A 24,146-nucleotide genomic window follows, 5' to 3' on the forward strand; every position below is an offset into this window, starting at 1 on the left:
CTTTTGATGAGGTGCTGACACGTACAAAGGAAAGATATCTGGATGGTAAAACGCCTACCAAATTGTTTGCTCTATTCAGCTACTGAGCAGACATTTGTATTTTATATGGCTTTCATATTATCTATAGACCTCTCCACACACCTCAAAAGAACTGTTGGCTATGGACAAAGGAGGAGCCTGTCCCAGACTGGATGATAATAGTGAGACATGAAACACAGAATAGGATGTGAGTGAACAGATTTTTTTACGTTTACACACACACATGGAAGCATTGGTCAGTAGAGACAGATTCAACATTATTTACTCTGTGTCATTTTATCTTAGACCTAATGTGCTGAAGAATTTGCAAAGAGGATGAATTTGGTTCATTTTGTCCAGTTGAAGAGGAGAAGTGATAGACCAGCTTCATGAACACCTGGCATCTGGCCAAGGTTAACCCACCAGCAGAAGTTAATGAAGAATATATTTCTTTGAGACTCATAAAAACATCGAACTTTAATTTAGCTCCCAAGTGACAAAGATCAATCATATCCTTCTAAGTTGTTAATTTCCAATCAGTTAAAAAAGAACATACTCTTTCCTACCTGAATGTATCTCATATTGACTTTAAACTCTAGATTTCTATTTACTCATTCGGCCTAGAGTTTTATTTGTAAAAAGAGAAGTTTGAACACCTTACTGCTGTTTACAGATACCTGGATGGGGGCTGTACAAAAGAGAAAGCTACACTCTTGGAGGTACACTGTAAAAGAGCAAGATACTATGGAAATGATTAGACACCAGAGCAGCTGTTTGGAGGGGACAAGGTGGCTCCTCCTACCACCTTGGAGGGATGCAAGACCCATCTGGACACAGTCCTGGGAATCCTAATCCAACTGGGTCTGCTTTGAGCATGGGGCTGGACTAAAGATTATTGGTGGTCTGTTCCAGCCCATGTGATGTTCAGTGACACTTACGTATCTGGTCTTGATTTAGAGGGTTAAAAATTCATGTTGTACACATTAATCATTACTATTTCCACTGTGGGAGCACGAAGGACTCCTATACTTAGCATATCCACTAGGGCATGAGGGGTGGTCATTTGCTAGGCTATCCTTTCAAACCTACGAAGCAGTAAAGGAAAACTCAAGGAAACTTCTATAGATAATCAGTTACAGAAAAAAGCTGGCATACAAAGAATGAATGAAACATCTTGAAAAGTGGGAATAAGCCTGGAAGGCATTCTTTAAAAAAACCCAACAAAACCCACCTAATTCTTTATGTGATCACCAAAAAAGGAGCTAGAGGAGAGAGTCAAAAAGGGAAGCCTAGAAAAATGGTCTTTACAGCAATAGTGTGTCTATTGTTTCTGTTAAGAGCAGCAGGAAAAGGTTGTTGGGTTTGAAGTCAAAGATTACAAAAATTTGGTAAAAACTTAGAACTTTTTAGCTCCAGAATCAAGATGCAAAATGGACACTTGATCTGATTCTTCGACCTAAAAAGTTGTTTGCATCACCTGCCTGTCTGACAAGTCTGGTGATCACACTATTCACAGCAGTTGTAAAGGGAAGTTTTAAGGAGTGACTAGGGAAGAAAGGAGTGTGTGACTTGCTTAATCATAGTGCATTTGAGCTGATAGCTATCAGAAGATGTTGACGTTGAGAGACAAGCCAAGATATTACGGATGAAACAGAGGTACAAATTTGCGTCTCTGCGGAAATGGCCGTTGTGTTAGTGGATGAAACTACTGAGACACAGGCAGACACAAAGGAGGGAAAGGAGCCAAAATCAGAACTCCATACAATCATGTATGAACACAGAGGGTCCTTGAAAGTACAGACTAGCAGAGTGATTGGCAAGAGAAACTTGAAAGGACAAAGCTGATGCAGTTACTGGAGCTAGGGAAAGAAAATAATTCTAAAGAGGAGTTTCACTATTGTGATAAGGGCAAGAGACAAGTGAGGATGGTGAGGAAAGAGGACTGATTTTGAGCCTCAAGCAGATGTGGATCAATATAGTAATACTGACTGTAGGTTCAATTGAATGAAAAGGTGAACAGAAAGGTTCTGAAATCTCAGATGAACTGAAAAGAGGGTGGAATCAGGGCATGAGACACCTGACAGCAATTGCAGTGTGATCTCTGAGAGTGGAAATAGGGAGGAAAGATTGGATTTTTTTTAATGAGAAAAAATAAAACATAACCCTTATTGTGGATGAAAGGATGAAGAAGGAGGAAAAGTGATGAGAAAAGCAGGGAGATAATATAAATGGATAAGAATACATCCTGATCTGCAAGGAGTCACTAACAGGGTCAGAGGAGGTCATCTGATGAGAAATCTGATTATGAAGAAGATATAACTGAAGCAGAGGAAGAACAGACTAGCCAAAGTGAAGGAAAGAGTACCCCATTGTTTGTAAATTTTCTCTTAGATTAAACCAGTGACTTCCATCTCAGAGAAACAAGGAAAAACATCTGAAGAAAGGCTTACGAAGCAAGCTATGGGTAAAAAGACATCTAGAATATGGGAGTGGAAGTCTGTTGAACTGGACAAGTAGAGTTGTTCCAGTTGAGACAGCATAACTGAAAGGGGGAAAATACATTTTTACTACAGGAAGTTGAACCTGTTGAACCTTTTCACTGAAGATACCATACAGCATGAACAGAGGAAGCAGAGAAAGTCTGGCCAAGGAACTGGCATGCTGTGGCAGCTCATGTCTTCTGTGACACTTCTAGAAACATTTCATATTTTCTTCAGATCTTTATGAAAAATAGTGGTTTTTGGGGGACTCAGTGTAGCTCCTCGATGAATACACAAGTTATCCCCACAATAGGGTGACAATTTGCCATTTACTCTTACCACCTGTTGTAAGGGACCTGAAAAATCATCCATGTTTTTAATCTTACCTATTGTAAGATTATTTGATTTTTTTTGTTTTAAGCACAAATTGCTTCAATGAGAGTGCTATGCATGACTAAGTTAAATTCCCTGCAGAAATCTCAAGATATGATATTATCACTGTACCATTGTCAGCAAAGTCTGTAATCCCTAATAAAAGTTACTTTTTAAAAGAAGATGTACATTCTACAAGTCATGCTCACTTTGTATTAATAAATGTAGTGAATTCTAAAAGTTTCTGGAACAGACTCTTCTGACAGTCTTGTTTCCTCTGACTTGCCTATTGACCACAGGATTTTGAAGTACTGATAGGTCAAACACTTGATCTCCTTTGGAGTGTGGGTGTGAAACTGCAGATACCTGTATGTGATACTCTCTCTGGCTTTGTTGGAATGTGGAGAGGCTGGGTTTCTAATACGGGGGTTTTTTCCTGCCTTTTTGTCAATCCACTGTTACTCTCTACTTTAGGAACAGAGCAGCACAGCAGGAGGAAACATTATGTGGAATGTGCCTGCCATTCTGCTGGGAAACTGGGCACTACCTAGCCACTCTGAAGGCAAAACCAATGGTTTACATATATATTAAAATAAGTAATCAGATCCAATTAATAATCAGATCAAATTTATTTTTCTTTTAGGACAACAGGTAGACTGTGTCTTAATAACTGGTGCAATGATGAGGGAGACAGACAATAATTATCTCCTGTTAGCTCTCTTTCCCGTTTTTATATACATAAGCAGCCTATCGTGTATACAACACTCCTTCAACTATAAGTGCTTATTGTTAGCCAATAACAAGTCAAGAAAGGACATCTAACACGTTAATTGACAAATATGAACATTTTTTTATGGGTGGAGAAACCACAGTGTCTGATTCTGCTCATTCAAAACCCTATTTTACGACTGGCCTCTTCCATGAAAACCACAGGAATTGAGTCAATATATTTTTTAAGAACCCACAGCTGTTAATTGAGTTATCAAGTTCTCTAAATGCTTGAACAGAGTAACCACTGGCATTATGGTTATAAATCTTGAACTGCATCCTCTTTGTTCCACTTTTTACATTTCCTTGATGTAGCTGGAATTTAACATATACAAGTACAGCAGACTACTGTTTGCAAATGGCCATGAGATTGGCATAAGGTCTGGTCACGACAAAATGTAAACAAGGGTCGTTGCACTGGATGCTATTTATGTTACCTTCTTATCACAGTACTACATGTTGTGTCATCAGCCAGATTTTGAAACCTTCCTGCAAAATTAGAAATCAGTAAAGGTTCACAAAATAGCCACCAAGTGTTCATTGCTGATCTTTGTATGTGATCTGAGTCTTTTATGACTCAGTGCTGTCAAATCCCATAAATTTTCTACCATTGAGTAGCATTTGCAGGATATTTAATTTAGACTCTTGTGTTTGTTCCTCCATCTTCTCAGTGACAAGGTTATGGCATATGCTTTGGCCTCATTCTTAACCTGTGTTCTAAATACTTCTGTTTTCCTTTCTGGATAACTTTGGAAAGATGGGTCTGACTAACTTTCTGATGAATGTGGGTATGTAATACCCAGCACTCTATTCAGGCATTTGATTTTGAAGAGGCTTAGATGTTTGTTTTTACCCCTTTTGGCTTTCTAGCTTTCATGTACATGTATTGTGGTAGAATAAATTTTCAACTGAGAACTGTTAGGTAACCCCTTAAACTCTAGGTTCTTGATAACCAAATCTTGTTTACGCTGATAAATATAGATGATAACATTTCAAAACATCCTTTTGGATGTTCTCTTGTCTTGCATGGATATATTAGCTCAGTGCTTAATAAGAGTAAAGAAAGTAAATCTAATATTATGAATTGTTAGGGAAATACCAGAGAATACAATGGAAAAGTTTCTATGCCTCCATGATGCACTTGTTTCTAGGATACTGCATGAAGACCTGCTGACCCCTTCGGCCAAAACCCCTCCCCTGAAAAAGTGGAGAGTAAAATTGGAAAAGGTTTATAAAAAGGCTAAAAGAACATGGGAATAGCTTTTACAGAAGTAGCAAATAGGTAGATGAGTGCTCTTCAGCCTGGAAAAGATGTTTGAAGAGGAAATGTCAGAGTCTGGTAAAATCCTGACTGGTATGGGCAAGATAGGAAATTATTAATTATTCAATATCTCTTCAGATATAAGAATTAGAAGGCAACAGAAGAAGGTGACAGATTCAGTCTAAGGAAGAAGTGATTCTTCGCTAATCATGTCTTTAATCTGCAGAGTTGTGAAACAGTGAGAACTACTGTTTACATTGAAACTGCCTCAGGCTCAAGGTGTCCCTAAGCTGCAAATTGGAAATACAGAAATATCACACAGGTTGGGAGTGACCCCTTCTAGTCTAACACCCTGCAGGCCCAGATAGAGGAGGTTGCCCAGGACTGTGTCCAGATGGGCCTCACAAGTCTCCAAGGTGGAGATTCCACATCTGCTCTGGGCACCTGCTTCAGCATCTGACCATCCTCATAGTAACCTGAGTGACAATTTCCCCAGTTTCATGCTGTATCTTCCTGTGCACCTTCAAGAATAAAGTCTCTGCCTGAGCTATCTTGAAGTTGAGCTCATTTCCAGCTGTTAATCAGTTGGCTCCCTGTAGTGCTGCGTGGGGCTATTCCATTCTTGGTGCACAACTTTGCCTTTGCCTTCATTGAACTTCATGAGGCTCTTCTCAGCCCACTTGTCTAGCTTGTATACCTATAAAATTACACAGGAGGCAGGTATCTGATTCAATATTCCTAGTTTTCTACCATCTGCAAAATTGTTGAGAGTACACTCTAGACCATCATCCAGCTTGTCAATAAAAGTGTTGAATGTTCTTGCTACTGGCATTTGCCTCTGAGGGATAATGACCAGTAACTGAGAGTCTGTTGAGGTTTCTTACTGATGATCACTGAGCTTCAAGTCCCATGGTCCAGCTAAATTTTTACCCACCTTATCCAGTCCGTATTTTACTTGTCTAAAGGTTGTTATGAAACACCATGTCTAAGATCTGCTAAAGTCAAGGTGTAGGACGTTTCCTGCTGTACCATTATGCACACAACCTGCCATCTCACTGCAGCAAATGAGTTAGTCAGACATGAATTACCCTTGGTAAATTCATGCTGGCTGGTCCAATCATCATTCTCCTTTCTGTGGCTGGAAATAGTTCTCAAGAGGATTTGCTCCTTTACCTTGCTAGGGACTGAGGTGAGGCTGACCAGTTTGTACTTTCCTGTACTTCCTGCCCTTCTTAAAGATGGGTATGATGTTGGCTTTTCTCAATATCCTTTGCTGCTGATCTGGTCCCTTAGACCTGTACGTGCCCAATTAGCTTAAGAGCTCCCTAATTGTGCCTCCCTCTACACTCCCACTCTCTCAGTTATTAGGCGGTGGAAACTGGTCTGTCAGAGGGAAGATCTAATCAGTGAAAACAAGAGCAAAATAACATTGAATATCTGAATAGCCTGTTCCATGTCCTTTCTCACTAAATCTCTTCCCTCATTAAGCACCAGGCTTCCATTTTCTTTGCCCTTGCTTTTTCTGCCAGCATGGTTGTGGAAGTTCTTATTCCTTGCCTTTCATATACCTTGCTACTTTCAACTCCAGTTGAGCTTTGTTTTTCCTAATTATTTTCTTTCTACTCCAGAAATGTATCTAATCTTTCTAGGTAGCCTTCCTTCTTTGTCCTGTCTTGTTTGCATTTGAGCTCAGTTGGGAGTTCTCCAATCACCCAAGCTATCTTCTGTCATACTTGTTCAACTTTCTGCTCATTGCAGCTGACCTTTCTTGCATTTGAGGAAGTTCTGTTAAAAGATGGAGAGTTGACTTGGGTCCCTTTGACCTCTAAGGTAGTCTCCTATGGTACTCTACTGAGCAGATCCCTGACTAACCCAAAATTTGCTCTTCTGAAGTCCAGGGTTGTGAAACTCCTATTTATCTATCTCCTCTCCAGATTTTTAGCTCCATGATCTAATAGTCATGGCAGCTAAGTCAGCTCGTCTTTACCTAAGTGGCTTGCCCGTGACTATGAGGTCCAGGAGAACACCTTCTCTAAGCAGGCCCATTATAACCTGTGTCAAAAAATTGTCATCAATATGTTCCAGAAACCTCCTGGGTTGCTTTCCACAGCCTTATTGTGCTTCCATCAGGCATTGCAGTGGCTGAGTACCTAGATGTGCAATCCTGAAGTTTCTGGATGCCTAAAGAAAGCTTAATTTATTTCCTCTTCTTGATCAGGCAGTCTCTAGCATGTTTACCACAGCATCACCTGTGTTGGTCTGTCTTCTTGTTCTTAGTCATAAGGTCTCAGCTGGTTCTTCACCTAGTACAAGGCAAAGCTCCATGCACTTTAGCCACTTCTTTGCATAGAGTATAAACCCTCCTCCTTGCTGTCTCAGCCTGTCTTTCCTGAAAAGCCTGTATCCATTTACTGCAGCATTCCCAACCTGTGAGCTATGCCACCATGTCTCTGTAATCCCAATGAGGTCACAGGTCTACAACTGCATGAACTGCTAACTCTTCTTGTTTGCTCCGAGGCTGTGCCCATTTATGTACGGGCACCGAGATGGGCCCTAGTCATGCTGCTTTCCCAGAGGGAGTGTGATAGCCTCCCCACTCGTGTTGTCTCCCACATGCTTCCTCAAATTGCTGGCTGCTGGGAGAGTATTGGAAAAGTATCATCATATGTTTGTTCCATTTTTGTACTCTTCCCCAGACATCTGCTTTTGATCACTGACCTTGGTGTGTACCTAAAGAACTGCCACCAGTAGGAGGGACTGTGTCTCTTAAATTTGGATGTCAAGAGTAGGACATGAACCCAAGTCTCCACAAGAAAGCCAGAAAACATGCTGCAGAAAACTACCTTTGAGCCTCAGACCTCCACCTGCCCTTGGCAGCCATCCAAAAGTGGATACTGGGCTACACAGACCCAGTACTACCATGCACATACTCTTGGGTTGGTGCCCAGAGCAGATATGAAAACTGAATTACTTCTTTTGTTCCTTTGCCTTTTAAGATAATACTTGAATTGGAGCTGCTAAAATTATTGCTAGGTGTTTTTCATAATTATTTTATAACTCAATCTTTTTGATGCTGAGTAGTCCTCCTTTATTTGCTTGCATGTTAATTGAGCTGTCCTCTAGAAAAACTATGTTCCCAGCAATATCCAGGTCTCCTAATGCACTGTTGTTGAGCTAGGCAATGTATGTGTTACAGCAAACCCTGTCATTTTTTTCATAATGAATGAATGACAAAACCAACAGAAAATGGGAAACAACAGTTTCCTATTTGGCAGAGCCTATGTTAAACATATTAACATGTGCTCACCTTGATTCTACCTTAGGCTGAACCTATAATGATTTTTTTTTTGCATACAGAGGAATTTTTTTTTTAAATCTCCATGACTCTCTTCATGACTACTTTTAGACTGAAAAAGTCTGGTTAACACATGACTTTCTGAATCAAGCCTTGACTGATCATCCTCTTGCTTTTTTTTTTCCCATTCAGGATGATATGGTTGGAGATTCGTTATATACATAATACACATCAAATGCTGCAAAGGCATAGGTAACTTTTTGGTATTATTTTGATTGTGACGTTGTTTTCTTATTGTTCTGCAAACAAAATAAGATTGATGGGGCAAACCAAAAACAAGTGTCAAAACCTCTCCAAATAAGTGTTGATTAAGAAATTACATGATGAAAGTGCTAACAGTATGTCATAAAGCACAGACTAATGTTTACTAGGGCTAGTAAAAAATAACAGACAATATCAAATGTACTTTTAAATACATTTACAGTTTAAAATTTATGGACTCTGGTTGTCAAAGTAATGACTTCTGGAGACAGTCCAAATGTCTGCATTATTAAAAGAAGATGTCCTCAGGTCTGTCTCATTAGATCTTACTCTTTCTTGTATTATTTTGAGCATGCAAACTGGACTTCAAACCCATCCAGTTCATCAGCTTTTGATCCTCCTGAAACTTCTGCTCAGAACTTCAAAACAAAGGGTCATTTTTCCTAAATTTCACACTGTTGAACTTATTCTAAGCATTCTACACAAAGTGTGGTGGAAGCACCTCATCTGATAATGAAGAAGCTGCCCTCAGCATCTCTTGTACAGCATGCCTGGGCAGGCCTTTCTCAGAGGTGTACTTCAAAAACAATGAGTGGAATGAAGAAGAGTGCAGAAATGGGTACAGAAATACCAGAGCTGTGTTTGCCCTGCTTACACCACGATCTATAAGCCCTGAAACCTGTACAATGTTGTTATTGTCTTTTCAGTTCCAACTCTTCCACTCTACATGCCCACACTACTCGCTCATGTAGATGTAGCATCAGTAGTCCCCCTTTTACAGGTACCTTTCTCATCTCCCACCTCTTTAAACTGGCAGCTCCATCAAATCTTCTGTACTCTGTACACAGACAACATCCATTGTATTTGAACAGATCTCTCATCTTCACTTGATCTGACACTGACTTAAACTCTGTTCTTAGAATAATTTAAAGACAGTTAAAACATCTGAGTCTTACATGAATAGGATACATTTGGGGAAGGGAGGAAAAAACCCGGGCATTAAAAGAGAGAATAATACGAAACCAAAATAGCTTTAATTGAGACAATTCAAGGTACCATTGTGAAAATTCAGATGTTGCCTGTTTTTGGAAGATACGTAAATCAACACAAATGAGCTAAATAAAATGGTCACAGAGCCAGTGGGTAATTTGTGCACAAAGTAGATGAGGAATACCTTGACGTAATAATTTTGCATCTCAATAGCAGGCTGAGCCTCCTCCAGTGTGTCTGGTGCAGACTGTGCTACAGGAACAATGTCTGAGAGGAGGTATTTCAGTTTCAGTTCTTTTTCCACAGTTTGCAGACTCTTGACAAATATAAATTGCACACGTTTTCTGTGACAGGGATAATGTTGTATAAGGTATCACAACCTGATTTTTTATCTACTATTTATTTAACTTTTAATATTTTCATCTCTGAGAATCATTGGTATTCCTCAGAGTCTAGGAAATGGATTTTTAATTAAGTACCCAGAAAATGATTGCGGATGACGGATTTGAAGGTGATTTTAGTATTCTGTGTGACTCCTGGCCAATGATTTTTGCACTGTATTTTAAGCCAGGGTTTATACTCAGGTACAGTCAGTCTTCTGGACAGTCACTGCTCTGTCTAATCTGACTTTGGTCACAGGAGAGAAGAAAAGGAAGAGTGAGGTGAGTGGGAACAGTAATTTCCATGGGAGCTTGCTTGGGAAGCTTTATTTCTTCTTTCTGGAAGGCCAGCAGGACTGTAACAGCAACTAGGTGTTTCTACTTGGCTAGCATTGAGAAATGTCTTCCACAACAGACAGAGATGGAGGACTCTAGAGTTAAATGAAGTTTTCCTTTATTCAGTTCCTATTACCAGGATGACACTGAGAAGAAGCATGGTGATAGGGAGAATTGTATTGGGTCCAAGAGTTGTTTCTCCCCACCTTGCCTGGGGGGGCAGGGCGCTGGAATCAGTAGACAATTTTGCCTCTCAGCTGGAAGAAGAAGCTGGTATGGACACAAGTCCTTTGGTTGCCATGACCTTTTACTTCCATCCATTCCCAAAAGGCACATACTTACCATACATAAGCTGGAACCCTAACTTGTCTCAAAGAACTGAGTTTTACAGGTTGGCAAGTTTGGGGGAGTGATAAAGGGGATAGTCAAGCTTAGATTCAATAATGTGAATGTAAATTGAGCTACATTTGGGTTAGACAACTGAATCAAAAGTAAAATGTAATGAAAATATGAAAAAATTAATTGATACCGAAGCTAAATGAAGAGGTTCCTCTTAATCCTGTTCAGATGAGCCTGAGCAAGTGTTGCTTACAGCCTGAGTTAACCAGCTATAGAGGTTGCATGTTGAGCAGCTGTGGTTCCTGCAGTTCTGTGCTTGATGTAAAATGCTCTGCTGAAAGTCAGGATATAGCAAAGTGGGCTTAGCACCAGGCTTAAAATGCTACATAGTATCTCCAACATAAAGGATAGGCATATGAGGCATATACATCTGAAAAATGCTGTGTGGGTATACCCTTAGTTGAATATCCTTAAGGAGGTCAAAAGCAGCAACATGCAGGAGTTCAAACAGATTAGAACCTGAGTAACACAAGCCCAAGAAATCCAAGACATATGAAATCTATATTTACAAAAATAAAGCCAAGGACTATTGCCTCTCTTAGGTCATATAACATCTACAGAGCTGTTTTGAAGGAAAAATATACAGTGCTAAAGTGCAAATGATGATGTGGAAGATGACCTAAATATAGGAAAGGGCAAATAAATATTACAAATTAGCCATGAGGGAAGGAGGAAGGAAGAGGAAAGTAATCAGAAATATTTATTCCTTCATGTGGTTATATAAGAGGGCACTTTAGTGAAGAAGGGACAGTAAATTAGTAAAGAGGTTACAAAATACAGTCCTGTGAGAAAGTTGCAGGTGAGAAGAAACAGTGATATGAACTTAAAGTCTTTCTATTACTGCATGTTAACTGCCAGAGTGCACACTTGCGTTATTGAGTAAATGTGAGGTAGTCTGTGCTTCAGTGAAAGATGTAAATTACATTGCTTTATGCTGCACAATGGATAAATGCAATAATGATACATGAATCTGCCATTTTCACTGTCTTGAAGTAAGTTATCTCCCTTGCTTACCTCGTGGTAACTTATTGTTGTGACAAAACTCTGAAAAACATTGAAGTAAACTATTGGAATTTGGGTTATAATTATTGCGATGCTACTAAAATGGGATATCAGTGTTTTTCCTCTAAAATTTTGTGAGGTTCTAGTCTTGTTGCCAGTTACCCTCAAAGCACTTTATTTTGTGCTTTTCATTGTCAGAAAGGTGAAGACAAGCTGAATCCTTAACTGTTGCTAATTTTAATGATTATATGGGGAATTTTTTCCTTTCTTTTTTCATCCTACCACCTGGAAAGGCAAGGATATTGATACCATTACCACCATTACCACCATTATCACCATTACCACCTGTCAGCCCGTACAGAGAGGAAAAAGAAATAAACATTTTCATGACTGGGCAATTTTTATATATATATATATATACAGGCAGACTGATCCACCTGATTTCAGTGGTATTATTTCTGTATTACACCAGCAAAAGCGAGACGAAATTTTATGACAGCCCATCTCTGTATCACTAAAAATGACCTAAACCCCCTTCTGGATAAAACCTGTATGTTAAAGTCTTAAAGGGATACCTGTCTTTACAGTTGACATTAGAGTGTGTTTTCTTTTCAGTCTGAGTTGTCTATTCCGCCACAAGCTAGCTGGAAATATTTCTTTTCCAGAGAAGCATATGGTCTGGCTTTGAGATTGATAAACCTCATGGGGTAGCTCCTTTCTGGTTAGAAGGTTTTTAGAATATTAATCCTGAGAATCTGCATGTAAGGGAGACATATGGGAACTATAAACTGAACTCTCATTCAGTTTTTGAAGTTTCTATGTGCTGGCGGCTTGAGGGAGCCATGTTTTCAGAAAACAGGAGGCGTTGGCCATTTGAAAATTGAGATTGTTTTAAGGCATCGCAAACATGATAATAAAGTTTACTGCTCATTAAAATGATCCAAACAAACAGTATCCAGGTATGCTTAAAAATATTTCTGAACCTCAGATACATTTCAATTAACATGTTGTCCTTATTTTTAAAAACTGAATTTAATGCTGCACATTTTACTCCAGTACTATTGAACTACAAACAAATAGTTTTCAAACAGTAATGTATTATGTCAGTTTATCTCTTTTTAGAGGTAAGAAGGACAGAAGAGATGCTAAATAATTTTTTGAAACTTGACCTACCTATTATATCTTTCTATGTAAGGATTATGAAAGTTTGTTCTAAGAGAGTCTAACTCGTTCCACCAACACAAATTTACAATTTTCCTCTGAATTGTGTGTCACGTTCTGCGTTCCAGGTACCTTACAAAATACCTTATACTGTCACAAAGCTCTGGTAAAATATCTGTTCCCTGTACTCTGGCAAGAGAAAATAATTGGGGGCAGAACACTGTGGGTTTTGTTTTTTAGCTTGCAGTTTTGTACATGTTGCCCACTTTGATCTGAAGTGCCCTTTGTGTCTAACTGTGCTACAGTGAGCACGGTTGCATTTAGGGCTTACTCCAGGTCAAATTAAACCAATGCTAAAAGTCAGAAAATTCTCTAAGCATAGGATAAAACTTTCAGACAGGCATAGTTTGAATTTGAGACTTATTTAAATCAAAGGAGTGTAAAATAACTGTCATTGGTTTAAGTAACTTGAGTATTTAAAAATACACTGAAAATCATCTGTGGATCATCTGTCCTTTTAAAGGACAACATAGTGTTGACTAGAACACATACACAAGTATATCTTTGAATTTACATAAGAAATTCAGGCACAGTCCTATATCTCATGACTGTGAAATTAGAAAGTATTTGCAATCCTGGCAAAGAAAAACAGACCCCAGGCATGACTGACTATCATGCTGCTTACTTTGATTCCTGTCTCAAACTATCCACTTGTTTTGTTAGTCTTCATTCAAAGCTTCATCTCAAGGCCCTTGCTTAGTTTTTTCCCCATATCCCCAGATGCAAAAATGCACACCTTCTGTTGCAGGGCTGCATTTTCTGCTCTGTGCCACCTGAGAGGTACAAGGACATAAAATCAACTATATTGGCAGAGTCTTATCTGGCTGTTGAAGGCCAACATCCACTGGAAAAAGAGTCTTGGGATTTTCAACAGTAAAAATAATAACAACGATATTAATAACAGCAATAATGCACAATTAGGAACTTCTTTCTTATTTGGCATCACTTGGAGATCAATGCTATTGCTATGAAGGCAATCCATAGAGTCAGTGCTGCCATAATATTAATGTTGCCACTGAAAAAAAGCAGAAGCATTATTTCTTGTTACCCTTAAGTTCTATCCTGAACTCCGGTTCACTTTGCTGAACTCTGCTCACTTCATACCTAACTGGTGTGGCACAGACAAATGAAAGAAAACACAAATATAAATCTGGGAGATTTCTCTTTGCAACCATAATGCTTTAAGCAGAAGCACTAAGCTGCACTTATCCCATTTGAATTTTTCTTTTCCAGTCTCTCCTAATAAGGATCACTCATATGAGCTAAGTATTTCCCTCGGTAACCATCCTTGCATTATTAATAACCAACTCAATTTTGCTTGCTGAACAAGAGCCCTCCTTTAATATGTAAGGTTAGCTTCAAGTAACAGTCCTTCATGAATGCATATATTATCAGTCTTTTCCACTAATTGGTCTCAAAGTATGTCATCAATCTTATCACCAAATCAACATGGTTTGGAGGCTGTTCTCCTACTCACATGCTAAAGTTTAGCTAAAGGCCTGGACAGACAAGCAGGAGAAAAAGCTGAGACAACAGAATATAGTGTTAGCCATGGTACACAGCCCAAACAGTAAGAATGAGGAGACACAAAGCTGTCTAATTCTCTTAGAAGAAGAAACACACTACAGAGAATCACAGAATTGTTAAGGTTGGAACAGACCTCTAAGATCACTGAATCGCACCATTAACCCAGCAACGCTGTGTTCACCAGCATGTAAAAAAACATCAGAAGTTGAAATCAGTGATGGAGGCCCATAACACTGGACATAATCCTTCAGCACCCATTTTGGTGCAAACAGTCTATCACCAGAGCTAATCTCTGAAGGATATGTGTTTACATGTTTCTGCTAAGTTTTAGATTATCAAAAGTTAGACACATGGGGTACAGAAATAGATATTTCTGATTGTAAGAGGATCATTTTGGTAGGCAGCGCTATATAAGTTTACTTTTTCTTATTATATCTAGATAAATAGTCACTGTCTCTACAGAGAAACTCTATATAGTCAATGATAGAAAGAACAGGTCGCAGAAAGCCTGTGCTTACTTCAGACTGGTTGGTTTATGTCAGCTCAGAATAATTCTTAGCTTTATTATCTCTTTGGAAGATGTGACTCTAGCTTAAAGTATTTTTTTCCTGCACAACAATTACTTTTTTTATGATATCAAAGTTGATCTCAGTTCTGATGAACAGTGTAACTGGAGCCATGTGTCTGCCAAACTATGGTCACCCACTTGTGCCAGAGAAATTTCCTTCTCATGAAATTCATTTCCCTCAGAGCACTGAGCTAATATTTCCCTGTGTCACGGAGAGGTGGTGTATTGGCACACCCTTGGGACAGAGTTTTCTTTCAATGGCACAAATGTTCTGTCAGAGGCTTTGGCAGATGTAATGCGTGTCTATTTTCTACAGGTAACACACTTACTGGCTACCACCTACTCATCGACAAGAGAAAGGTCTTCTAGGGCTTTAACACAAGAACAAGCAATATTTAACACCTACATCAAGCACTGCTTCCTGGACACCACTGACACTTTGGATATCCTCTGGCATGCCCAGAGTGAGAAGCAACTGTTACATCTCCTCTTGCAGAGCTGAATCAGTCTACTGACTTGTGAGCTTTGCACCTCCAGATCCTTCAGGACCAGATCTCAACCTCTTCAGCAGAGAGCTGGGCCCTACAGGACAGATCCAGGCACCCTGGTGCTGAGGTGTGTTGACGCTTCCAGGCAGTCGAACATGACACAACACACTTGCAGCTGAAGCACACAAGGCTGAAAGCTTTGGGTCAGGGCAATCCTTCACCTCCCGGCCATGAGGAGGACTATCTGCTTGCCCAGCCACTTGTGACCCCAGCCTGCCATGGCAGGGGAGGCACACAGGGTGCCTGTAGGGTGCCTGAGAGTGGGACTGTGGGGCGCAGCCCTGGAGGGGGTGGCCAAGGACCACTTCTTTCACGAAGCCTCTGGCAGCTGCGACCGCAGGTGCTTGGGGTGCACAAGCAGTAACTTGTGAAGGTGCAGCCTGGAGAGCTTCATTTTCAGCTGACTAACCTCTTTCCTTGGCAAGAGGCAATGTTTCCTTGTATTTTTTTTTAAAGAGAGTGAGAGAGTACATGAGAGAGTAAACTATTTTCCTCCTCAGCATCTATTCTAAGGCCTGTAGAAGGCTCTAAAACCTGTCTGCATGTGTAATAGCCTGTTAGGATGAAAGTATTTTCTTTTGTGGTGGAAACAAAGAGCTTGAGGCTTTTGATCAGGCATTGAAGCAGTGGGGTTTCACCTTTTCTGGAGGAAATGCATAGCAAGAATGCCCACTCTACTTCTTCCTCCCTGCTCCTCCCAGCTCATCTTTGATCTCTGGGAAACACTTGAATCAGCAGTGCCAGCAACTCCCCCGCTGTCTTTGCCTATCTAGGATGATCAGTGACAGCTTTTGTTTAAAATTTCAGGATTTAAGATCCCTTTTTTTTTTTCTTCAGCAAATGAGAGGCATTTTGTAACTTGTATCCTAACAAATCCTCAATCCTCCAAGTATTTTCTCCTAGTGTGAGAAGGATTTTCCTGGTTTTCCACTCTCTGTCTTAACAAGTTTAACAGTGCTTCTCAGAGAGTTAAATTGGTTTTGTCCAGATGGACACTGTTACAGGCCTCCTTTATAGGTAAGATTAATTTTATTAAAATATAATCCTCCCATGCTCACATTATCCCCTTCAGACATTCTCTTTGAATCTTTTGCAAAGTAGCATTAAAACAGTTTCTGGGATTCATTAAGAATTATATTAAAATACAGACACACCTTTTTAGGCTACAACTGCTGAGAAAAAGCAAAACTGGAATTTCCTTTACTTGGAGACCCTCTCTGACCCAATTAGATGGCAAGATGCATTTGCCCCAGTCCCATCAACACAACAATTAGAGGAGCACAAAGTAGTCCTGTGACCACTCAGTTGCTTTCCTTCTGGGATAGGGATGCAGGTTATTCTCTGCTTCTCAGTCCTGGAAATCAACATGTGTTGCTCCGCTGCCTTGCTTTGAAGGAAGGTCTACAGAGGCTTCTGTGATTTTCCATTTCACCCCCATGCAGCACAAGGCCTATGCACCACTTAAATCCTCATCAAAATAGGGCTTAGGTAATACCCTTGGCAGAAGGGCAAGTTCCACCCACATTCCTCTGTGCTCATCTGGGCTGGAGAATCAGAACTGGAAAGCTGCGTGTGTGTGGTTTTTTTACCACTTGGAACTAAATACTTACTGTGCACCTATTTCATCTTTGCTCCTGGTTCTGGTCTTTCTGTAAAGCCAAAAACTACACCAGTGAAATCGGTTTATGTTATAAATTTAGAATTCCAAGTTTGATTTGAAAGAATAAAAATGAGAAATCCTTGCCGTTCATTAATCCTTAACTGAGAGTAAGCAGAGAGACTTCTCAATTACATTATTCACCCCAAAAGAGGTTCTCAAGTTTCCCAAACCCTGTCAGCCTGTTCTGAAACACACACATGTTGCAAAAAGGTAAGTAAACCTCTTTTGATTTGCTTCCTGATTTTTGGTAAAGCCCCACAATATATGTACTTTAGTACTAATGGTAGTCTATTAAAGTCTACTTTGTAAGTGAGAAATAAAGGGAATTAAATGTATGCAGTAAAGTAAAAGGCAAAGGCCTACTTAAAACTCAAAATAGATAAGAATGTAAGTGCAAAGAGAAAATCAGTGTATTTGGAATTATTTCATCTTTTAACTAAAATATAAAACATTGGCAATAATATTATACATTTCAGCATGCATTAAGCCCTGAAGAAAATAAGATACTCGATGTGGTTTTGCAAAAGTCATATTGCCTAATGTTGTAGTACCTCTGATACTGATACACCTCACATGATTTGTGGAAAACATAACATTTTTAGTACAAAAAGAAAGGTAGATACAGGTATCTAGGAGACCTGAGGAAAATCTGAAAAAACAGACACTGGAAAGAGGAAATTTTAAATAAGAGAGGGTGTAGCAGCCATGTCTAAACACAGAGATAGAAGAGCTCATGGCATGGGTTCCCTATTGTCTTTTGTATCTTCTGCCACTGATAAAGGCAGATTTTCAAAGTGCTTGTAATGTCGCATTATCAATGCAATTAAATCATAGTAAGATCTCACTTAGTGAAATAACTTTATACTTTGTAGTGGTTGCTTAAGAGATCAGATCTAAAACTGGAAAGCTCTTCAGTTACTTTCTTCAATCTGTCATTTTGATGGGAATGAATTCATAAAAGTCTCTGAAATTATCATATCTACCAGTATTTGCTTACCTAAGTTTTCAGCTATCCCATGTGAGCTCAGATTCAGGCCTTAACATGCTATAACCAGTGTGTTAGCAGTTTTGGTCTTGGACGGGTCCATGCTAATGTTGGAAATCATAATCTGCTCCATCTTCCTCCCATAATAAATACCACATTTGTAAAATAAGAGTAGGAGTCTCTGTGACAATCCTTCTTGACTGAAACATAAACCTACTCCACTATCAGCTGTGGATCTGAAGAAATCTGTCTAGCCCCCTGTTCATTATTCTTCACCGAGGAGATCATCCAGAATGAAACTACTGATGCATTGGATCAGCCCATCCCGCTCTCCCTTGCATCATGTAACACAGTTGCAGTCATGTAGCTGTGCAGACTCCTTCAGAAAAGGACCGCAGCAATCTGGTAGGTGCCTTACATGACGTTAGCTTGGCAGGATGGAGCTGAAATTCCCTAGTATGCCCAGCTCCTGTCATCTTTAGCCAGGGGTATCTTGGGTTGCCACAGCTACGCTCGTACCAGAATCTCAGCTAACTAATTTAAAATCAGTCGAAGAGATTCTCGGCTCTTTTGCTTCGATACTTCACATCCCAGAAATAATTGCATATCTGTAATACAGCCTAAAAGATATTTTAGCTGCCTTCAGAATGTTCTCTCTTCTGGTTGGGTTATATTTACATTGTTACCCTGAATTCCCTGTGCGCTCTTACCATTAAAGCGCATTGTCACCATGTGACTGTACCTGGACATGTTTCTATGGCCCTGTATTATGCCCTGGAGATGTTGTCACAACTCCATGCCACTGGTCTGGCTACTGAAGGGCAAGTATTTCCAGGTCAGATAGTATGGCAAAGTTCTTGCAGGTAGGCTTTGTCAAATCTTCCAGCAGAGTTTGAAAAGTTATGGTTTTTATTTGTCTACTCCCATCTTTCTCTTCAATGTTACTACACCTGTGCAAGCAGAAACAGAATGGGACAGTGCAGACCAACTGCATTTCAGAATTCTGGCACAAATTTAACTTGGTATTCCTTTGTATACTTATGTTCTGCCTTGTTTGTCATGAATCAAGAATGTTAAACAAATTTCTTATAAAGCATGCTAGTCCATATCATCAAAGGCTGCCGCAGAGGCTGCCTTTTTTTCCCAGCAGCTGCTACTGCTAAAAAACTGTTTCATCCCGAGATCAAAAAGTCTGCCTTACCTTACTGTCTATTGCAAAGATTTACCAGCTGGCTTCGTCACCTGCTTGCACTAGGAAATTACTGTCATTATTCGGAAAATGCATTTCCATTGTGATGCAAACGTGTTATAGACACACTTTTTCTCCCAGTTGTGAGATATATGTGTATGTATGAGTATATATGTCTACGTTAATATCTTTACTACAAAATATGTATCTGAATAATCCAATAACCTACAAGAAAATTCTCCTGTATCTTTCTTTACACTCTCACTGCAAAACCACTACCTCCCGCAACAGCCAGCTGTGACAACAACATCCCTTTGTCTTGCACAGTTCCCTGCACATAACACTTCAAGGAGAACCAACCCATCAGCTTGGCAAGGGGAGGAACACACTGTGGTGAGCTCTAAGCCATGCACATGCAGACTGTAAAAAATTATTGACTTTGGACAAGTTCTAAAGTTAGTGCAGGGAGAAAGGGAAGAAAGTAAGCATTGATAGATGGTGTAATTGCATACGGTTAGAAAATCTTAGAAAACAAGGCTAAATACGAGGCATGGGGAATGAAATGTAAGCCATTAAATGAAAGCTGTAGGAGAGAGCTGAGAGAAGCTCCAACAGGCAGAGACATCAAGGTAAATGATAAGATGTTTAACATCATGAATGGAGAACTTGCACTGCAGGTTAATCTGCAGCTGTTTAACTCTCAGCTATTAAGAGGATAAGGGATGAACAGATAAGGCTTTAGAAATAAAAATTGTATTTTCACATCTCTGTTGGTGAGGACATCAGTGATATTTCTGGGCTGCTGTTATGCTTTTAAAGGTAATCAAGTCGTGGTATTAAAGGTAGTGATAAGCTGGAAAAGAGGAACTCCCCAGAAGCAAAGCTATTCACATTGTAATTGAAAAGAAGTTAGAGAAAAAAGCATATTAAATAATTAGATCTAAATACTAAATCTTATAAAGCACTATTAAACAAAAATGAACTTTAAAACAAAATTAGCATTTCTAATAATATATTTTTCTTATTTTTAATGACTTCCTCAGCCAGCTTTAGATACTGTTATCATCGGCTCTAAGCAAGAGTTGCACTGCATCTGCAGGAACAGAATGGTCCCAAACGATCTGGAAATGCTTCTTTGCATCTGAATCTGTGCTTCCTGGTGCAGCATGATGATGATGCTAGGCCCTCCCTATGGACTTGAAAAGAACTCTGGAGGCATATCCCAAGAACATGTCACTTTGTCTCCTCTCCTCTCCTCTCCTCTCCTCTCCTCTCCTCTCCTCTCCTCATTCCCCCTCACCATGTGAAGTGTGTAACATTTTCTCTAAGTCAGTGGGAGGCAGCCAAATGCTGTGGCTTTAGCTCCAGTATATTGTTGGTGGATGGGTGGCTGTTTCACTCCATACTTCCCAGTTCCTTGATATGATGGTAATGTGGATTCACCATGGTGATAGAACCAGCCTCCAGGAACAGAGATGTATTTCCTGTGGGAGCAGAGACTGACTGGCTTGAGGCAGCTAAAGGGATTGGCTCTTGACAGCTGCGAGACAAAAATATGCCTTTCTCAGAGCTTCCCTATTGAGTTGGAGGACCAGGCAGCAATCCTGATGGGACACATCAGGAAATACATGACTTTTCAGTGGGCTCAACTAAGAGTGTAGAAAACTGTCTAAGAGTAGGGGAATGATAGGATATTTCACTGGGAGCTTAGGCGTAGGATTTGAAGAATATGTTTGCACTGGGGCATCTGTTTTACTAGAGGCTGAGGTGCAAACAATTTTTAAGAATGGGAAGTGGGTAGCATAGTGAAATCTTTAAAGATTTGACTGCCACGAAAGACAGTCCTGATCTGAAAAGATCGAGAGCTTCTGTTTTGAAGAGCCATTTCCTTGGTGGTTTTAAGTATTTTGGTTTTACTTACTTTGAAGAGGTGGCAATTGAACTACCATAAAGCAGTATCATCTTATTTTGTTAATAAAGAAACAGGTTCAGGGGAAGACAAATGTGGTTTGGTTGATTCTTCCTTGACATCAAAATCTGACTGCAGACAAGGAAAGAAGAAGAGTTTCTGAGATAAGGGACTAGCCTACAATGGGAATGATTTGGATTCAATTGTTCAACCTTCATTCACTGGTTTCAGCCATTCCGCCTGTTCTCTCATGGCCTGTTGGTAACTTAGTGTTCAATTTCTCTGTCTTCATTACTGATGGAACATAACAATGAGATTCAACATAATTTCTCTAGATCTTCATTCCTAATGCAACATAATGAGGCTATTATAAAAATAACTGCTTCACCCATGTTGTGAAGTGATGAGAGAAACCAATAAAACATGAAATGTAAGTTCCAAGGGAAAAGATGACTGATTAACATGAAACCACATAATCCTCTAAACAGCTTCATTTATGACTGGCCTGGTGCTGACTATTCACTAGCTCACAAAAGTAAATTTACAAAAAATAATGCAATAGTTTTACCAGGATTTCTAAATTCAGTTACTATTACATTGTGTCACAACTTGGAAGCCCTCTGTCAGATAATGTATTGAGTGATTATTTCACTGCTATCAGATAAAGATGTACTTGAAGTGTCTCTCAAGTTAAAATATCTTGCTTGTATTCCTGCTGAAATATAAAGAACTGGGCTCCTGTCTTGACATTGCTGGATTCTTTTCTCTAACCCTGGAGCCTTTTCTTCTCCAGGCTGAGCAACCTCAATTCTCTCAGTCCATCTTCACAGGAGGGGTCCTCCAGCCCCCTGACCATCTTGGTGGCCCTGCTTTGGACTTGTTCCAACAAATACACAGGTCTTGCCTATGCTGTGGCCCCAGAGCTGGATGCAGCACTCCAGGTAGGGACTCACCAGAGCAGAGGGGAAGAATCACCTCCCTCGCCCTGCTGGCCACACTACTTTGGATGCAGTCTAGCGTAGTATAGGCTTTCTGGGCTGCAAGTGCGCATTGCCGAGTCATGTGGAGCTTCTCGTCAACCAACACCCCCAAAAGTAATCTCCAACAGCCAGAGAGTACTTGTAAAGTAACAAAATATAGCCAATAAGGAAAATCAGAGGTATTGCTACTAAAATAATGTCTCTCCAGAGATACAACTATTTGTTCTTTAGTATCAGAGATCTTCTATACCCCATCTCTTGTTTGAAAGCTAGAAAATACCTCTTTTGCAGTTCATTAGCTTTCCATTTTTAAGGTAGGCAAATTTAGACAAAGGACTTTTTTCCTTCTAATTTAAATGCTAGAAAATACTCAGTATCTGTGTACATGAACAAGCTTCACAGCTTAGATCAAGTCAGTTTAAAACCAATTTGAGTGTAAGCTACTACAGGGACACTTTTTTTCAGTCAGGTATATACCTGTTCCAAGTGGTTTAAAATAAGCTGAAAGAACAGGAGATTAAGCTAGCATTTACACAAATGTTGCATTACCTTAATTTAAATTGGAGTCACTTTCTTGGCAAGTTCTCCCTAAAACACTGCTTTTTTTCTCAGAGTAAGCCTGACTATATTAAGTAATAGAACTATGTAATGTAATGAACTGCCACCCTTCAAGTGGAGGGTACTGCCTATTTTAGTTGAAATGTGATAATTGGAGTGAAAACCCTACCACAAACATGGCATAGAAAAGATTAAATGAAAACACATCATTGATGGGGACATGGCTTCTACCTGAAGGCTTTCATCTAGTCCTACTATATAAGAGCAAGGGAATGAGCAAGGGAAAGAAGAAGAAATTGATTTTCAGTTTGAAGCTATTGATAGTTCATGGGCAATTACTAATAATACGCTATTCCATAAGCAGAGGAGCTAACAAAGCCAGCTTTCTTAAGCAGTTGTGTCCTATGTGCCCTTTAATAGTTAAGGACAGGAATCCCAGCTGCCTTACTGAGTTTTGACTCTCCTATGCTCTCCCCCTACATCCCACAGTATCCCTAGCTTCCTCCTATATGAGAAGAAGCAGCATATGCAAAGGCTGAGATGCAGCTCTGTATGTGTAGGTAGGTCAGATATGATGTACACAACAGCTGCAGAATCAGGAGGACAAGCAGAACTTGTAACTGTTGGGATTACACTGTACCATATCCCTGAAGGGGCAGTGAGGAGAGAGTGGGAGTGCCCATTTGACCCTCTTTCTGCTTATTCGATGATTTTCAGGAAATTCTGGTAACTGAAAAACTACAAGTTTTCTTAGGCTCCTTCTAACTTAGTTTAAAGCTGCTAATTGACTAAAAAATAATGGTGAAATGAAAGACATCTCAGTCATAGGCAAAGGAATACTTTGCACAAGTTCACATATATGTTTAGGTGTTCCAATCATTTTCATATATATGGGTATCATGATGTTTTGCAGGTGGGCACATTGAGGAATGGACACATTATGTTTCTTGCCAAATAGAGCTTAGCTAAGACAGGCCTGTGAGGGTAAAATGCAGTTTCACTTCCAGTCTTGTACCCTAACCATTGGATAATGCTGGTCTTTGGCATTCACTTCCATGGAGAGATCAGTGAGCTCACTTGCACTGCGGAGATGGAAAGACTGGTCATAGTAGCTTGCTTGTATTTTTATTTTAGAAAGCAACTTAACATGACAAATGGGTTCCCAATTTCCAGTTGTCTTAGCTGCAGCAACAATGGAAGCACTGACCCAAAGATAAAATGTCAACAAAATTCATGGTTACAGAACAAGACCCTTCTGGGAGACCAAACTTTATATCAATATTTGAATTTATGAGAAGCTGAGAACCTGTTTTTATCAAAAATATCAAAACATTTCTGTTCTTGATCTAGAATTATTTGAAATGGAGTTATTTAGCAGTTTTCTAAGCATTTTAAATTAAAAAGCATGGAAAGACTTATCCAAAGCTTTCAAGTTTTTA

Source organism: Corvus cornix, chromosome 2 (genome assembly GCF_000738735.6).
Source record: "Corvus cornix cornix isolate S_Up_H32 chromosome 2, ASM73873v5, whole genome shotgun sequence".
Classification (NCBI taxonomy): Eukaryota; Metazoa; Chordata; class Aves; order Passeriformes; family Corvidae; genus Corvus; species Corvus cornix.